General features: G+C 42.3%; 2 protein-coding genes across 4 annotated transcripts in view; one reads left to right on the plus strand and one right to left on the minus strand.

Annotated features, from left to right (window-relative positions):
• The window catches only part of PKP4 (plakophilin 4), a 94,492-nt gene extending 87,083 nt beyond the window's left edge, over nucleotides 1-7,409 (minus strand). Inside the window, exon 1 of the mRNA XM_062578129.1 lies at nucleotides 7,334-7,409. The gene's annotated coding sequence lies outside the window, so the exon portion shown is untranslated. The remainder of the gene's footprint in view (nucleotides 1-7,333) is intronic.
• Nucleotides 7,410-7,922: 513 nt separating this feature from the next.
• The window catches only part of CCDC148 (coiled-coil domain containing 148), an 83,693-nt gene continuing 75,140 nt past the window's right edge, over nucleotides 7,923-16,475 (plus strand). For all 3 annotated transcript variants that reach the window (XM_062578773.1, XM_062578777.1, XM_062578775.1), the window contains exons 1-2: nucleotides 7,923-7,998; nucleotides 11,098-11,199. The gene's annotated coding sequence lies outside the window, so the exon portion shown is untranslated. The remainder of the gene's footprint in view (nucleotides 7,999-11,097; nucleotides 11,200-16,475) is intronic.

Here is a 16,475-nt window from a genome sequence, read left to right on the forward strand (position 1 = left end):
TTAATAACACAAGGCAAGTTGGATCCCTAAAATAGCAATTGCTCAAATTCAAATATGTAAAGCTTTTCTAGATCTAATGAATTACACCTTTACTAAGTACACAAGGCAGTGGTAATTTAGGAAAACTCGTTTTAAACCCCTACATTAGGCTAAATGGGATTAATATCAATAACCTAGTCATTGTAACATAAATGCATTCCAGTCTAATAAAAAGTGTTATCTTCCTACACCGTGAGAGTAAATGTTTAGACTTCATGAGTACAGGAGCAACTGACCGAGGCACAGTGTTTTTCCTGCTCCTTTCTAAGCGCCCAGTATTGGCCAAAATAGAATTCAATAGCTCAGACAAATCTTATTCCTGTATTCAGTCTGTCATAATAATTCAATATATTTTAAGTTAGCAGATTTTTTTTTTTTGGTGTCTGTACATCACATAGAGGTCATTTTTAAAGAATGCACCAAAAAATTGACTACATCTCGCAACAGTATTAGAAAGACTCTTATTATCAGAACATTGATTACATTGAGAGGAAGAGAAGTTTCCCACAGTAGGCAGTGTTTTCTACCAGATGATCAGAACTTGCCTTAAAAGTTTCTAGTTTGTAAACCCTAAGGAGCTCCTGTGCAGTCAGTATTCTGTAGAAAAGTCTAAAAATGATTTTAAAGTATTTTCTACAATGGAACAAGTTTAATTACAATAAAGACTCCCAAGTCTCTCTATATAGTGTAACCATAATTTATGCTAAGAAACAATGCAAAATCCAAAAAAAACCTTAGTAATTATGTTTCTTTATTGCATAATCCAACTAGCAAAGAGGAAATGAACACTTATAGGTTTAAAAGTCAATCCAAGATTTTTGACTTGAAGGTTTTTTCAGTTCTTGTTTCAAACTAATATGGTCCCCAAAACAGGCAAATGTCCTACGTCAGTTACCTCACATGACAGTATCTTCTTTCTTAGCTAAAATATAGCATCAATTACTTTTGTTACACCTTAGTTATCATGGCATACCTTGATAAGAAGGGTATAAAGTGAGAACAGATTGAGGCATCTGCAAATTCTGCTGGTATATCTTAGACTGAGGCTGTAGCAAATAACACAGGCCAACAACTCAGAACTGTCAGTGGAATGCCCAAGTAACCTGGGTGAAGGTGTGTGATACTAACAAATTATGTACTTAACACCTTTCCCTGCATGTTTCATCTATCTGTTGAAATTTGTCTTGCTGTTAGTAAGCTCTGTTGGTCATAGATCTTCCTCTGCTTTGTAAAATAGCATGTCATCCTCCTCCTACAGATGTATAATCTGTTTCACTTGGTACTGTTATTTTATTTCTCATTAAGAAAGCATGGCAACTTTTTTTTTTTTTTAAGAAAAATAAAGCAAAAAGATTACCTATTTTTTCCTAAAGATCTGTCTCTATAATCATCTTTCAATATTATTCAAGACTTGAGCAGGAATCTACAGAAGATAGTCAGTGGACACTGGTATTATACATATAATGTTTGTCTACAGAAGTTTTCCTACTCACGCTCCAAGACTTGACTTGTTTGGATGCCTTTGAAATCAACTGCATTAAACAATAGCTTGTTTTTGTGGGAGATATGAAACACTTCCATTTTTAAACATGACATGTCCACTGACATGGAAGTGAAGGAGTTATCATTTGTCTCACATTGAATTGTTTCAAAGATGAGTGACTTCTTTGAAAACCAGTAATACCCCCCCCCAAAAAAGTCATTATGAAGCAAGAGTTGATCTTAAAGGAAAATATTCTATTGAATTTCAACAATTAGCTAACATGTATTATGTTAGCTAACATAATTAATTAATTAATTATTAATTATTATTAATAAATTATTAATAATTTATTATCAATATTAATTATGTATACACAGAGAAATCCTGAAGGAAATATCTTAGAATTTATATCCTGGACCTACAGTAGAAAAACAACTGCAAGTTTCCAAACGATGCAAAGAAAACAGGGCATTTATGCACTGATCAAGTCACATGCACATTATGCCTCTGTAGTTATGCAGAAATACTTAAGTATGTTTTAGTACCTGTATTCCATCAGAATAGGCTAATGAAAGTGGTTACAAGTTTATTAATTTTCATCAATTAGATTTACCTTCATAATATACAAATACATGAATATTCATGTTTTATACAATAACAGAAAATTCTGCTGATACAAGAAGACATAGAACATGTCCTTGGAATTGAAGAGATTTCCTTTAGGAATGCTAAAGAAAGTCTTTGCCGCAATGTTTTTGTCATGAAGAGGACGGAAGTCCACAACAAATTGGGAAGTCTGCCATTTGCCTTACATTTCTAGTAGAGATGGCATAAGCAAAAAATCACTTATAGTAAATTAAGATACAGATTAGATAATTTATATTTGAACACATGTAGTGCAAATGTTAGAAAGTTAAGTACATTTTTGAAAGTTAAAAGAAAGAACAAAAAGTAGTATAGCATGAAGTGATACCTTAAAGATTTCCACACCACTTATGCACCTTAATGAGATTACACCAGATGACAAACAGGAAAAGCTTTTTGCACCAAACCAAACATTAAAAAAAAAAAAAAAAAGAAAAAAGAAAGATTTTTTTAAATGCCCATCCCCTGTTCCTTTGTAGCTGAAAGTCATTTGAGAAAACTGGAATGTCTGGCACTGCTCAGCGCAGCTCCTCCCTTTCCTTACTTCCTCCTCAGGTCTCTATTACTTCTTACCCTGCCTGGTAGTAGAAAATTGCTCCTATCTTCTCGCGCTCAACTCCATCTCCTTCCAGGACACCCTCCCTCTTGCTCCGACTGCCTTTGGAGATGCCTCCAGCTAAGCTAAGGGCATGTGCTGGACCTAGCTGATGCTGCGCAGAGCCGCTCTTGGTGCAGCTGACGTAGTACGGAAGTACACAAGCTAGTACAAGCCAGTACTACAGGCAGGAGAAGTCCATCAGAACTCTTCCGCGTAACAACCTGCGATGCATCTTGCTTGTAAAGGAACGAGTGCTTGGAGCTCTGAACACCTATTTATGAAATCAACATACAGAAGAGCCGACTCAATTACACAACCTACACAAAATCTATGACACATCTGCTTTGTGGATCCAATAGCCAAAGGGTAAATTTTACTAACTGCCCATAATTGCCACCCCATGGTTGCATAAACAGTAAATACATTAAAAATCCTCCCTCAATTGAGCTATGTTGCAGGAAACATGTTTCAGCTCGTATACTTTCAAAGGATCTTTTTTCTCCCTTTAGTAACCAAAATACTGATCAGAATATTAGAATAAGTAAAATTTTGATTTAATGTTCCTAGAAAGACACTACATTTCAGTTAGAACACTTAGTTAGCGTGTCTTCTACAAGCAGAGGCCCTGCCACTCTGGGGAAAAAAGCCTTAATTTTAATTCAAGAATTGATCAATCACTCTCAAATGAGGTAACAATTCTGTTTTATTTTATCAACTAAAATAAGTGTATTATTAAAAAAAAAAACCCAACAAATAGGAAGTTGGCTGATCCTCAAATTTCAAGTGCTAGGTAGGAACTTTTCATAATGCTACATAAATTAAAAAACGAGAAAAGATTTGTAAGAGATGGTAATGGAGACACCTAGGAGAAAAATAGTAATTTCTTTTCCTAAGTATAATATTTAAAATTTTGTTAATAGGAAAATACACTTTATTTAGCTATTTGGAAGGGAAAAAAAGGCAAAGATAGCAGGAAAGCAGGCCTGCATTAGAAGTATGCCTATTTGTTTTAATACCTGTTAAAAAGCCACTGTGCTTAAGAACACTGAAACAGTAAGAATAATTTTTTCCCAATCTTCACAAAGCAGTATTGTCTTTATCTGCCTTTGAGAGAAGGATATAACAAAAACGAATGGAAAGATAACCACATTCTCCACAGACAATTTTAAGTAAAGCTTCTGTATTTACTGTTCACTCCTTGAGCATTCAAGGATAGGAAAGAAATGGAAGGCAGTAAACTGGCAGAACTGGTTCAAAGAATTATATTCTTCCAGCCTGCAATATGAGAAACGGCTTTTCAGGAAGCAGAGGACTCACGAACGTGATCCCAAAGGGATGACAAGCCTGTGCTCAAGTCACCTCACTGAACCTATGACACATACGCAATCCGCTGGCAGAGCACGGAAAGACTGGAAAGGAGTGCCCTTGCTTGTTTCAATTGCAGGGAAAGCTTCTAAAACTCAGCAAGATACCATTAAAAGGAACTTTCTCCTGAAGCCTTTCCTTTTAAGTTACTGTTGGATCCCTTATTATTAAAAGAAATGTGTATCTACTGTGAAGTTGAAGGAGTCTTTCACTCTTCCTGAAATGCACGTGCCTCTTCCTCCTTGGGAGCAAACAGAGCAAGTAACCAAGCGCAGAAAGAGAAAGAGGCAGTGAGTGGGAACAGAGGAAAGATCTGAAAAGTGAAGCTAGTTGCAGCGATTTTAACTGGCAAGAAACTGCTATGTTCTTCTGTGCTAACAAAAGCTTTGGGAAGGTCGTCAGAGGCAGCTTCTGGCTGTCCTCATTCACCTTCTCCCTTCCTCTGCAGTCTTTCCCCGAACAAGAAAGTATCCCTATGCTGTTTCAGTAAGAACAAAAAAAAAAAGTTACCCAATGAATTAACACGTCACAGACCTTGTGAAGAACAGCTGAGAACCAGAAAAACTACAGGACACTGCCCAGAGAACTGCTTCAATGCCAAGGTTAGCGTTGGCAATGCCATAAACTCTTATTTGCACATTTGTCACATGAAGTTCTGTGCACAACCCAAACACTTGCTTATAGCAGAAGAGGCTGTTTCTACAGGTCTGTGTTACGTGCTTAGCCGCTGTTACATATTTACTGTCCATATTCGCAATTACTTGAACTGTGTTGTTGCTAGCGATATTCCAAATCAAAATAGCAACTGTAGTAAGCAATATCCTCAAATCACACCCCCTTCCCCAAAAAAGAAAAAGTTTCAAGTCTCTTTGTATTCACATACGCACAAAGCTACACTAGCTCTATTTTTTCCCAGTTGACACTTAAACCAGTTCAGATTGCTTATACAGTGACAGGAACTTATTATGGACTTGGCCTGTACTATCTTTTTTACAGCAGACCAATCCTCTCCACCCAAACCAAAACAAAACATGAGAATTCCAAAATTTTGAAGAGCACCAACATAAGGTATGAAAAGCATACGTGCATCTCCTGAATAAAACGAAACAACTTATTTCTGCAGCAGCTCTTGCAACTTGTTTCCCATCAGGTATTTGCAAAAGTTACTCTTCTAAATTCATTAGCTCAGCAGCCTTTCACTCCATTTTTCCGTGCGTCCACAACACGCAGACTCAAAAAAAAGTCAGTGAGGTCTTCAAAGAAAGAGAATATACATTTGAATTGCCTAGCAAAATAGGGTCCCAGGTCATAATTTGGGTTCCTCTACCATAATAAACTAAAACTTTTGCTTACTATTTCAAAGCTTGCCTGCATATGCAGACTGCTCTGGTTTAACTAATTCATAGGCTACTTAGAAGTGCAGCTTCTCATATAAAAGAATTTGACCCAAAGTCAGCAATTTGATTAAAAATATAAAAAAGTAAACAGGTAAGAGCAAAAAAATTATATATTACCAATAATAGACTCAAGTATTTTTTTCCAGAAAACTATCACTAACCCTGCTTGCAGCAGCTTATTTCAATAGCAAGGTAGCACTTTAAAAGCACTTTAGGCAAAATAGTTACTGTGATCTGTCTTTCAGAGAGAAGATATGCTAATTCTTCATTCAATATTTTAATATCTAACCAAAATACTACAGCATATTACAGCCAACGAGAAAACGAGAAGAAGCTTTTTCCCCAAATTGCCCTCCTCCACCATGTAAAATATAATCTATAAAATTGAATTAGTATAAGAAATTAAACAAATATACTTAGTTGGTAACTACGCCTATCTCAATAAACAACATTATTTGGTACTTTTACCTTGAAAATAGAATATTTTAGTTATAAGGAAAAGCTTTATCACCCCTGTCTTCTCCCAGTCTTGAAACTATGATTTAAATCAAAAAAAAAAAAAAAAAAAAAAAAAAAGATAATGATGAAAGACCGAAAAGCTAGTTAATAAAACATTACTAGTGCAAATTTCACTACACCTTTTCCTTCAAACAGTCACATCTACAGGCAATGACTAATATAAAATTAACAAGCAGCAAGAGATTAAAAAATAGGTACAAAGGTCCATGGGCCAAACATGAGCAGAGCAGAAATACGCAGTTATTAAATGAGACTGTATACATACAAAAGAGCTAGCAAGGAGGGGAAACGGGGAAAGTATCCAATTCCTAAAACACGTTTCTCTGTGGCATGAGCGATTTCTACCCGCATCATTAATTACGATCACATAAAACCCGATTTCTGCTGGAAGAGGCCGGGTTCAAGGCCAGTACCCGGGTGTCGCAAGCCCTTGCCTCCGGCTGCGCTGCGCTGCGCGGCCCCGCGGGCTCGGTCCGCGTGGCGACACGCGCGCTGCCCGGCCGGCGCCCGCCTGCGGGGGCCCCGCGCCGCCCCGCGCCCGCGCCGCGGAGAGTTACCGGCTCCACCAGCCCGCGCCTGCCGCGCGGAACGCAGGGACCGCGGGCTCCGCAGGACCCGCCGACCGTGCGCGGACTAAAACGCGGAGGTCGCGCCGGGAATGGATAAACAAACAGGTCGGTCGGTCCAAATCACCCGGGACGCACCGAGCGCCAGAGCCGCCGGGGCCCGCGGGCACGCGCAGCCAGCGCGGAGCCAGCGCCGCGGGCGGGGCGCGGCGCGGCGGAGCGGAGCCTGCGCGCCCCGACGGCGGGAGCGGGCCCGGCAACCGCGGCCCCGCGGAGCCCCCGCCCGCCCCCGCCGCCTACCTGCCCCTCGCCCGCGGCGGCGCCCGGCGCGCACCGGTCGCGGGGCGGGGGAACCGCGCTGCCGCCGCCGCCGCCCGCGCGCAGCAGCCCCGCCCGCCGCCGCGCGGCCCCCGCGGCCCGGCCCGGCCCGGCCCGGCCCCGCGCGGCAGCCCGCGGCGCCCACCCGGAGGCGCGGCCCCGCCGCGACCTTCGTCGCCCGGCGGGCGGGGGCCGCCCCGCGCCCGGGCCCGGCCCGGCCGCACCTGCCGCGGCGCGGCGCGCTCCGCTCCGCCGAGGCGGGCGGGGCCCGCGGCGGGCGAGCGGCCGGGGGCGGCGGCGCCGTCCGCCCCCGCGGGGCGCGCGGCGGGGCCGCGGCGGCGGGACGGGCGCGGGGCCGCCGCGCGGGCCGCGGGCGGGCGGGCGGGCCCCCCACCCCACTCACCGCGCGGCGGCGGCGGCAGGCCCGGCCCGGCCCGCCCGGGAGCTGCGCCGGGCCCGGCGGCCCTAGCCCGGGGTCTCCATGGTGGCGGCGGTGGCGCCGGCCCCGCCGAGCCCCGCCGCCCGCTCCGCCTGGCTTCCCCCGCCCCGCGCGCGACGTCACCGCGGCGCCCTGCCCTGCGCCCCGCGCCCATTGGCCGGGCGGCCGCCAGGGCGGCGCCCCATTGGCCGCGGCCTCGTGTTAAACCGGCCAATGGCCGTGCGACTTGAGGTTGCCATGGTTACTGATGCTGTGAGGTGGCTGAGGGAAAGGTGCTGCTGTTCGCTGCGCGCGGGGCTGGGCCGGGCCGGGCCGGGCCGGGCCGGGCAGCGCGGCCGAGCCGGGCAGGGCCGCCGCCACGCCGAGCGGGGCCGGGCAGGGCCGCAGCCGCCGCCGAGTGGGGCCGGGCCGGGCCGAGCCGGGCAGCGCGGCCGAGCCGGGCCGCGCCGCAGCCGCCGCCACGCCGAGCCGGGCCGCGCCGCAGCCGCCGCCACGCCGGGCCGGGCAGCGCGGCCGAGCCGGGCCGGGCCGGGCAGGGCCGCAGCCGCCGCCGAGCCGGGCCGGGCCGGGCCGCGCCGCCGCCGAGCGGGGCTCCTGGCGTCGGGAGTCTCCCGCGCCGCCTCCTCGCGGTAAGTGCGGGTGCGGGGCGACGGGAGCCGCCAGCTGCAAAATGGCCCCCGCGGGGCTGCGGCGGCGCGGCCGGTGCCCGCGGCCCGGGGCTCGGCGCGGCCGCTGCTCGGTGTCGGCTCCGCCGCTGCTCTGCCCGGCGCGGCCGCTCGCGTTTCGTCGCGCGTGTCGCCTCCGCGGCCCTCGAGTGCTGGGGAGCGACCGACGCCGCCGGCCCGCGCCCTGGCGGCTCTCGCCCGCGGAGCGGGGGCCCGGGGCAAGGCGGCGCTGCGCCCGAGGCAGCCGGGGCTGGCGCGGTTGTCTTGCGGCGAGACAGGCTGGTAACACGGAGCAATGCAGGATGCGTAAGCCGTAGGGGTACTCAGCAAGGGCGAATTCCGGGTATTTCTTAAAGATAACAAAAATACGCAGCGTAGTGTTCTGAAAAATTCCTTCCCTTTTGAACTTCTGCTGCTGGCCTAACCCTAATTACGGCATCGGGAATTATATCTGGAGAGAAGAAATATATTCTCACTCTTTCATAAAAAAAAACTTAAGCCTTTGTATATAGATTTGAGAGAAACTTGGCAAATATCACATCTCCTTGTTTTTTAAGTGATATGACTGTCCAAAGCACAAAACCTGGTTCTCTGACTGATACCATTTCCTTTTTTCCTAGTCTGCTGATCTTGCATAGTGCACCTTTATTGACCAATGCAATACTGACACTGCAAACAGCTAAAAGAAGCCAAGACCAAATTGCTACTTAGCCTACCCAGAAATGCATATATTCGTGTTTGACTCTACCATGCATTTGCTCTTTCACCGTATCCTGATGCTTGTCTAGTGCACTAAGAAGGCTCCAGTACTGGCTGTGATATTCTCTTGTAGGTGAGCTTGGATTCAGGATGTAATTTAGGAAGCAACTCTTAGATAGCTGTACTGGTTTAAAAAGTCACCTCATTCAACCTCTGCCCCTGATGATTTCCATAGGAATCCAGCTCAAAAATAACTATTTAAGTGCATATGCAATGGGATGCACAATGTTGTAGGTTGGCATAGGAGTGTGTGGCAGCTTTCAAGTGGTTTAATCAGTTCTGCCACCGCGTGTAGAGCTGCAGCCTTATTTGCCTTCTGTTCAGAAAGGAACTGAAATTAAGAAGTGAGAGGTAGCTCAGTGTGGAAAGTTGCCTACCAACTCAAAATGCATATATTCCCTTCTCTTAATTTCTGACTTGGAACGTAATCTGCTACCCTTGGAAAGTATTTACAGCTGTGACATAAATATAATACAGTTGTTTGTCAAACCTTTTCCACTTGGGATTTGTAAATAGGGGTCTTGATTCCTCACTGCCCTGAAAATCTCATTATCTACATTGTGTTAAGTGGATATAAAATGCTACCAAACCAGAATGGTGGCCTACTTCTGGAAGATAGGAAACATGAATCAAGAGGAATAATAGGCAAAGCTTCGTAAAACAAAGAGAAACAAGGGTGAAATAAGGTAAGCCGTGAAAGAAGAGAAAAGGAGGAGAACAAGAAAATAAGAAAAATAGAACGTGAAATTGGAAGACACAGACCTAGAAGAAAGGGAAGAGAAAATGAAGAACCTATGAGATGAACAGCTTTCATTATTTGCATACATGCTTCTACTACAGGTGTACTGGATTATTTAAGTCAATTTTGAATCAGTCTAAACTGGTTTGAACCTGTAATTTGGATATTATTACATTGGCTTAGCTTCCACAGATAACAGCTTTAAGAAGAAGAAGCTTACTTGCCTGCCCTTGCAAACTGAATTATATTGAATGTTCATGTTGTGAATACAGAAGGCACAGATTATTGGCAGGATATGAAAGGTGGCATCATGCCATCTCTAGGCTGTCCAGATTCTGGGTAGTTCCAGGTGGACAGCTGTAACCTTCAACTCTATTTGGAACAGACTGTTCCAAGTGCCCTGCATCCCTGCAGAGCCATGCCTTGTGAGTTCATTCCAAGTTTGCAGCTGGGGTAAGATGAGATTTCTTTAAATGGCTTTAAGTCATGCAGTTAAGATTGTTTTCTCCAATCCACTAAAGAATAATAAGGTGATCTTGAGGTGGTTTGTTTTGGCACAAAGAATTAAAAATAATATTTTGAGGTCCTGTCAGATTTGCAAGTATATTGAATGACTGTCACTGTAGATTAGAAGTTTTGTTCAATCTTGTATTAGATGTTCAAAGCTTTTTGTTTGTTTTAGCACCTAGAGAAGCCTCTACGTTGTCTAATTTGACTCCTGTGTTTCACGGCTCATCAATTCCCACCCATTTATCTCTGAGCCCAATATCGATAAAATATGTTATAAAAAGGCACCCAATTTCAACTTGAAGATGGAAAGAGCTACATAATGTAGTGATTTTTTTGATAACTAATTCCAATAGCTAATAATATCCTTTGTTAAATAAGTTCATGAATTTTAGCATCAGCAACAAATGAGTACTGTTTTTGTTTGTTTACCTTCTTCAGGATATGACTTGAGAGTAAGATGATCTTTACTTTTCAATTCTCAGTATCATTTGGAAAGCACTGATTCCATTATGTCTGCCAATCTTTAAAAATCTGATAGTATGTTCTCCTTCTGAACCTTCCTGATTTCTTATGAGTCTTAAATCTGATCTCTTAAGAGGATTCTGCTCATTTTCCAGCATTTTAGATGAGCAATTTAGTTAACAGTATTTGCTGGTTGTTTTGCTGCTGTTGCTGTGCTCCTTCAGTCTTTCAACTCGTTAATGTGTTTTTCTGCTTCATTTGATCTATTCTGAAATTAATCCAAGTTGGAGTCTAGGGTTTTGTTTTGTTTTGGGGGGTTTTTTTTTCCACAGATGTTCACAGTCCTCATGCCTAGCTTTAACTCTAGCTATTATTTCTCTATTTGCAAGATTACCTGGGTTTTTTCATTTGATATAAGCACACAGGTACTGCTGTAGCTGTGGTTAAGGAAGCAGGAACTGCAGATGCAGAAGGCTCATTCCTAGGAAACATAGGATTATGAAGATAAATATCAGTCACAAAATCAGTGCTGCCTTTTGTCACCCTCCCCCCAACTGTGCATTCATATCTGTTTTATCTGTAATCTCTTACAGGTGCTGAAATTACAAAGGTTTGAAGAAAAATGTGATTGGAGGGAGAGTGACACTCACGGCAGGCTAGCTAAACAAATGAGCAGCTGTTTAGCATTCACAAGGGTAATTATTTAGACATGTGTGGTTTTTTTCCTCATTAAAACCTACAATTTGATTTCAAAAGTTATTTCAAACCATTATGTTGATGTCACAGTAACTCTGTCAGTCATGATACAATTGATTTGGGTAATTTGTTAACCATAACTTCATTGGTTTAAAAAGCAGTAAATGTTCTCTTTTTTTTATTGTTGAATTGGGGAGAGATTACAGCTAATAGGTGTATTTATGAAGTCTAATATAATAGAATAGATTGATATTTTGCTGTTTCAGGGAGCATTTTTACAGAATTGCTAACAGTTTCAGACAGCGGCATACAAAATTATTGTTCTAGCATGGATATAGGTTTTATTTAGTTTCTGTGTTTCTCTCTCCCCATAAAAAAATAAATACAAGGAAAACCATTTGGATGCTGCCAAGTTATTTGCATTTTCATCATTTTTTCCCTCTGTGACTTTGAAGCATCAAGTATGAGGAACTGAATCTAAATCCTGCAAAGTGCTCAGAGTGATCACCAGAACTCTGATTACACAGCCACTTTAATCTGGCCCAAGCCCAGCTGCAAAGGAAAGGGACAATTCTACCCTGTCATATCTCTCTAGCTTTTCTTGTGCTGGCAACCATGCTCTTAAAAAAAAAAAAAAAATGTTTGATCAGTTTTCTCATACAGTGCCCTATTTTACTTTTAATGCCTCTACTGAGATGTATGTAAGTTGCTAAGAACAGAGGGACCTTGTCTTTGGTAGCAGCCAATGTAAAATGCTTTACCCTGAATACCTGTTTGAGCAAAGCTGAGGTTGAGGGCTAACAGCTTACTGGACCACCATATAAACTCACTTGATGAGTTGATTCAGGTTTAAGAAAAAGTAGGGGTTTTTTTTGTTTTGTTTTGTTTTTTTTTAAAAATCCTGTATTGGTATAGTGATCCATTTACAGTGTGGCACCATGAATGGTTTTGTTGTTATTGCTGAGAGGTAGTGTACTGCAGTGGGAGGGCAGGAATAATTGACCGGTGATGAGATAACCTTAAATAAGCTTTGCTGCTGAAACCAGCAAATTATGAAAACAGGGCTTCATCATACAGGGTTGGGATTGTTCTTGAATATTACTGCATCTGACAAAATTAGGATGCTTAGCAGCAGCCAAATAAATAATTTGGTGAGGGAATGTGAGAAGTGGAGTGTTCTATAAAGAAAAAAGTGATTAGTAGTTGCTCTGTCTGTGGCTTTTCATGTCTTAAGCTTCTAAGTAGATTCTGTGGAAATTAGCAGCCCATTTAAAATGAAACAAGCATACCAAACCAACAAAAAGACCCCAAAACAAACACCAAAAACAAACCAACAAAAAGACCCCAAAACAAACACCAAAAACAAGCAAAAGCCCTCTGAAGAATGCAGGTGCTGCTCAAACACAGGTGAAGTCCTGCTCCTATTGACTGCTATGATTCTCCAGCTGAACAAAACGTTATGTGTTTCCTTATTCGGGTACATTTGTGGCCTGGATTTTAACAAATTATCTTTCTTACCAGAGTAGGGATGTAGAATTTTGAAGTGAAATCATAAGATCTTTATGAATAGAGAGGCAACAAAGAAAATACATATGCAAGAATAATATGGTTTTCTTTAAAGGACTCTGCAGTTCCAAGGGTTGTAGATGAGAATTTTTAGACAAACATGTTTTGGTTTTGTAGTGTGATAAGATTCTACGTTAATTTAAAATGGGAATGTACCAAATGCTTCCCTGCACATAGCTCTACACATTTGACTTAGCAGAAATGGCAAAAGCTGTACAAAATGATACTGATGGTCCTGACAAAATAACCTGCAGTGACTTCTAAATTATGTGAATTATCTGCCCCTGTTGCTTGCTGTTTCCTAGACTGCAGAAAAGTGTTTTTATCTGAATAAAGCTATGCTAATGGGAGGAGTTACTTGTTACTGGCAGGCAAAAATCAGGTAGGTGATGTGGAGCCTGATGTTAAGTGCTCAGTTAAAAGGTCCTGCTTCCTCAGCTTCCTCTTCCCCCAAAACAGTCACTAGCCCTGTTTGTGTGGCTTCGCCTTAAGCTGCATTTGTGAAGTGATCTGTTAAACTCTGAGAGGACTGTTGCAGAATTTCTTTTTTGTGTGACCTTGAATATGCGACTCACCACAACTGAAAAAGCTGTGGGTTTTGGTAGGATATAATAGAAAAAAGCAACTTGGCCAAGGGAAATAGGACCCATTTACACAGAACTTTATGTCCTTGAAGCACTGATGAAGTAGATCTGCAGCTTCATACTTTCTATTTAAATTTATCTATTTATTTATCTGTTTAAACTAAGCTAGCTGACTTCTGCCTGAAGTTGATTAAGGAATGCGTACATGAATTGTTCTGTCAGCAGAACTGTGGGGAGGTGGCCTCCTGCAGGGGGGCAGTGAGCTCTTCCACACAGCTTTTTCTTAAAAACAACACTAAGAAAACTAGCAAGAAAATGGTGTATGGGGAAATACTTTAATCTAAAATACTACATAGAAGGCAAAAACAAAGTTGGGAATATGTGGCAAAAGGTGCTTCATTCTGTAAAATGAAAATGTTCATTCTGTTTCATTCTGTGAAACAAAAACAACAACAAAAAAAACCCCTTCCATTTCCTTTCCAGCTTCAAGAAATTTGGGCTTCAGATAGCTAAGGAAGATAGAACTATCTTCTTAACTCTACAGTTTGCATCACTGGAAATGAAAACACATTGGTTTATCAGAAGGGCAATGGGGCTGTGATTTGCTAATAGCAGTTTAGATATATTATACAGATTTTTTTAAAACCCAGTCATCTGTAAACAATTTTTCTTTTTTTAGTGGCTTGTGGGATTCTACATATTCTGAACTTGTTTAGCTGTCTTCTGTTGAACTTCTGCTGCTGCTTGGTATTGATTATTTTATCATCTGATGATTTAGTAACTGTGATGCCTGTTAAAAGACCCACTGTTCTACTACAGCTCCTTTAAGGCCTTTCTTCCTAAGTATATCCTTCCTTGTAACACTACATGCTTATTCCATTGGCTCTGCATTATTGCACATGAAATCTGTCTTTGAAGTATCTGTAGTATAATGCGTGTCTCCTGTCTCATATTAAAAAGTAATTGCAATTAAATCCTTGCCTGTTGCATAGTTGTAACCTGTTCCCAGAAAAAGGAGGCCTGTCTTTACTCTCTGCAAGAGCAGATTGCCTGTGGCATTACAACTTCACTAACAGTCACTTGCAACTACTGTATATGACAAGACCATTGCCTGTTTGGTTCAGCAAGATGCAGATCAAGCACTGTGTATTAAAGGATAGAAACATGCCTACAACAAACCTACAAGTGGCAACTCTTGCTTGTGAGGAGAGGAGACATCCTGATACTCAGGTATTCTTGGTAGAAAAGCCATTTTAAAGAAGGCAGTTTGTCTCTGGGAAGAAGAAAACCATATTGCTACTGAGGGTGGCAATCAAGCATTAGGCACAGCATGTGACTGTAGGTCTTTCCATACCACAGACCTAAGGGGACTTCTCTTAGGTAGAGGTATGCAATCAGTTTCCTGTATTGTTATTCTGTGACTGTAAAATGCCTCTTCAGAGGAACATAAGGTCAGGCTACATATGAGAGGCCACATCAGGGTCATCATCTAGTAGCCACCTGTGCCATCATTGATCTAGAGTGCTTCATCATCACTTTCCAAAATGAGCCACCTGAGGGCCAAGCCTTCTGCTGGCATTGGTTCACTACTACCTTGCTGAGTGGTCCGTCCCCAGACGGCGTTGCATAACTAGCTGAGCGATTTCCTGCCCCTCTTCTCCCTTTTTGCCAACTCCTGTGGCAGAAGTCACACCACAGTCTGATGCTTCGGGTGGCCAGGCTTCCTTTTTCTTAAAGGTACTGGTAGTCCTCCATTCGAGTAGCAGCCTTGTGTCTCTGTCCCTCTGAGAACCTCCGCTGGAGCCTCCAATTTGCTCTAAAAATTGTATACACAGATAGATTTTTTTCTTTTGCATTTTGGAATGAATTGTATGGCTAATCTGACAGTATCTGAATTAATTGTGCTGTGTTTTAATACAAGTTTAGTCTATAGTGTTGTGCCTTGAACAGTACAGGGAGCCTCCTGTTACAGAGAATGTATAGATGTCTTTTTTCCTTGAGCTACCAATGTGATTGTTTTATTTATTTATTTTATCATCAAGTTAGATGTTTTAGTCATGTAGAAGCAAAAAGAGTTTCTCTGATTCATATTAGCAGTTAGAAAGCAGATCAAATTTTGGACCTGTAGCATGATTTGATTAGTGCTCTAAACCAAAAAAGAAAAAAAAAACCACTAAGCAGGGACATTACTTGCCTTAATACTTTTCTGTATCATTATCTGGTTTCCTTGTTCATATAAACTGCATCTTTTCTATCTTGAAAAAAAAAGTATACTATCAATTTTATGTGGGTGGCTGAAATGCTTGGTTCAAAACTGGTGAACTTTAAGAGATAATTAAATTGCAATATTTTGTTACACTTGTACTGATTTCTTGATAGGGTCTCAAGCTATTGCTTTGGCTTTGTTTTATGCTATTAGAAAGTGTCAAGGCAAAGCCAAGATACTTTGTTGTAATGCAGGAAATGCTTTTTTCTATGGCAGTTTTATATTACAGTGTCTTTACTTCTCTTGTCCTAAATGAATAATGTAGATTTAAGCGTTTTATCTGATGGATGCTAGAACAGGAGAGTGATAAGTTTTTCAGTGCAGCATTACAAAAAAACTGTTTTCCATATAGGCTAGTGAATCAGCAAATACACTTTGATTCAGGCAATTAAAGGTCAATTTATCATACATTTCCTTTAATAAAGGAGAAAATTGTGGGATGCTATAATGCAGAACTGTAGGACATGTTAATAGCCTATAGTAAAATCTTTAATGAATATATTGAAGTGTATTGTTTGTTTTGTAAGTTTTTTTTTTTTGTTATACATTAATGAATTTGAAGTCAGAGGAAGCATTTATTTAATATATTAAAAAACCCTCAGTTTTGCAAACTTCTTACGTTCAAATCAAAAAGTCAATGGCACATTGGGATTTTTGCCTTTCAATCAGCAAAGCAGGGTTTTGTCCAGGATTGCCCAGCAATGTGCCAGGAGTGAACTACTGAAACCATGACTTGTCAGTGTTTTCTCCTTTTACCATCTATTTCCATTAGATTTTGAAACTGGCAGCTGTACTGTCTGCAGCTGGCTGACTTGGAAATGTAGAGACCATGGATCTGGTCAGTGAACATTGCTTGTAT

Source organism: Rhea pennata, chromosome 6 (assembly GCF_028389875.1).
Source record: "Rhea pennata isolate bPtePen1 chromosome 6, bPtePen1.pri, whole genome shotgun sequence".
Classification (NCBI taxonomy): domain Eukaryota; kingdom Metazoa; phylum Chordata; class Aves; order Rheiformes; family Rheidae; genus Rhea; species Rhea pennata.